The following is a 2500-nucleotide window of genomic DNA, read 5'->3' on the forward strand; positions in this document are numbered from 1 at the left end:
AACGCGTACTGGTCGCTACGGGCCTGGCACCCTCTGTGGGTAAATGGCCCTATTCAAGTTGGACTTGGACTCAGTTCGACGTCACGGGATAAGCGGATCCTCCTGAACACTACATTTCCCTGCGGCAATACCGCGGGGATTCAGTGCTGGGCTCATTCCTGTTCGCTCGCCGCTACTAAGGAAATCCTTGTTAGTTTCTTTTCCTCCGCTTAGTAATATGCTTAAATTCAGCGGGTAATCTCGCCTACTCTGAGGTCGTCAAACAAACGTGTTTTTCTTTAACAGCGAAAGGCAACGACGCCGAATCAAAGAGAGCAAGGCGCCACAATCTTTTCGTCCCAACTCGACGTGTTCTGCAGTTGCATACGCGATGATGATCCTCTCTCTTCAATCGTTGTTCGCTCGCGTACCAGGGTAGGCGGGGATATACGCCGACGTGGACGGGTGTAAAAGAAGAACGAGCGAGGAGTGGGGAAACGACGTCGGGGCGCGAACGAGAGGTCTTATTCCTTCCCTCAGTAACGCGCTCGACGAGCATTTTCTCCCTATCTCTCACGCAGATTCTTTTCTTTTCACCGCATTCCCACACGTACGGCGTCGCCCGACGCAAAATCCCATCGGTGACGCTTACATGGTTCTGTCGATTGAGAGAGTTCTTCGCGTTGAACCGAAGAAAAGGAAGCCTGCTGTTTTCTCGGTGACAAGGAGAGATTTTCAAGCACCTCGCCAAAGTGTCTCTCTAACTGAAATTCGATGCGAAACGCTCGCTAGACGTTTAACCGGTTGAAATTTTAACGTCCGTCCGTTGCTTTTCCAGTAAAACATACTAAAGGAATACTACTAACACGCGTCGACTTCGATTCTACTTATTCTTCCCCTCTCTCGCTCACTCTCGATCTGACTCCTATTCTCCAGAGCAGAACGAAGAGAAGGAGGAGGAGGATAAGAGAACCCGGTGTTAGCAAGTCCGAGATGAATTCGAAAAAGTTGTCGTGGACTGGACGACCGGTTATACGCGCGGTCTCACGATCGACAACAGAGACATGGGGTGACCAACCTCTCGCTTTCCCTTCAGCAGTTTCCCTTCATTGTGGCAAAGTTTGTCGTTGCGTTCGAGCCGCTCCAAAGAGGATTTTAAGTACAGCACCGAAGGTTCAGAAACGTTTGCACGCACGAGCATATCTCTTACCAAACGAACCACATCGACGGGTCAAAAATTCGATTCGACGAACGTGGCCGAAGTCTTCAACGTTCGAAGATAAAGACCTCCCTCGATAGTGGTCGCGGTAAATTTGATGTGACATCGCGGGCAACGACGACCCCCGCTGGCCGACAAATCCCTGGGGCTGTGCGAACGACGACTATTAACAAATGCCACATTTCACGTGGTGGGGTGATTCATTTTTGTCCTCTATTAGTCTCTCGATTCGTGTTCCTTTCTCGACGTAAAAATCATTTCAGGCAACGTTGGGAGCGCGGCAAAATTCGATTCGGGCGAAAGACGAATATATGCGCGCGCAAACTTCAAAGTAATCGTAGGGAGCGGTGTTCACGGGCGGTCGTATTAAGTCGACGCGCGACGCCGCAACACTCTCGCGAGTCCGAACGATTACATATGGAGACGCGCAGGCAAATCGTTATTTTCGCACGTCCGCGACAATCGCCAACGAACTGCCCATCTTTCGCTCGTACGTAAGCATCTCCGTACACACCCGACTCTGAAACGTTTCCATTCTCTCCGGAAACGACGGCGGGGATTGGATAGCAACGCAAGCAGTATTAGGTTATGTGAACGACCCTCAGCCAGGCGTGGTCCAGGAATTTTATCCGTGGACCGCAATGTGCGTTCGAAATGTCGATGTTCATGTGTCCTGCAGTTCACACGTTGACACGCAATTAGCTGCGTTCTTCATCGATCCACGAGCCAAGTGATCCACCGTTCAGGGTAATCGTTATGCAATTTTGCGTTTAAATTCTCTTTGGTTCTAGTTTTGAAAATCGATGCCCGCGCCTCCGACCAAACGTAGAAAGAAGGAGGCTTGGGCGTCGCCAAATTGACGACACAAAGTCCCGACTGACGGAACACGTCGAAAGTTCGCGCACATGAACGCGAATCATTCGACGGCCGGGTGCAAAGTACATTGAAAAACCATCATGAATCGTGGGATGTGGAACCGCGGGGATAATCCCGATCAAAGGAACCACAGTCCTCACCGATTGAGCTGACGAACGCACGTGGGAGCGTCCAGATTCGAAAAAGGACTCGCAGCCGGCTCGAATCGGTCTTTCGTCCCAACTTCAAACCGCATTCGACGCGGTGCATGGGTGTCCGACTCGCTATCCGAGCTTCACAGCCGGTCCTCCCGAAGTCTTCGGACGCACATCGACGCGATCGTCAGTGGTTACCCGGGGTCCTCGTGCAGAGGTTCCAATCAGCAGGACGTTTCGTTAGAAATCGACGAAAGTCAGGAGAAAGCGGGATGCGAGAGAAAACGCAAAG

At 51.4% G+C, this 2500-nt stretch overlaps 1 non-coding gene and 1 pseudogene across 1 annotated transcript; both read right to left on the bottom strand.

Moving 5' to 3' along the window:
- Positions 1–258, bottom strand: part of LOC143154429 (large subunit ribosomal RNA) — an 8883-nt pseudogene extending 8625 nt beyond the window's left edge.
- A 1535-nt stretch (positions 259–1793) lies between these two features.
- LOC143154409 (5.8S ribosomal RNA) lies at positions 1794–1948 on the bottom strand. Its single transcript, XR_012994066.1, has one exon. It is a non-coding gene; the product is annotated as a 5.8S ribosomal RNA (ribosomal RNA).
- Between the last annotated feature and the right edge of the window lie 552 nt (positions 1949–2500).

This window comes from Ptiloglossa arizonensis, unplaced genomic scaffold (assembly GCF_051014685.1).
Source record: "Ptiloglossa arizonensis isolate GNS036 unplaced genomic scaffold, iyPtiAriz1_principal scaffold0020, whole genome shotgun sequence".
Lineage (NCBI taxonomy): Eukaryota > Metazoa > Arthropoda > Insecta > Hymenoptera > Colletidae > Ptiloglossa > Ptiloglossa arizonensis.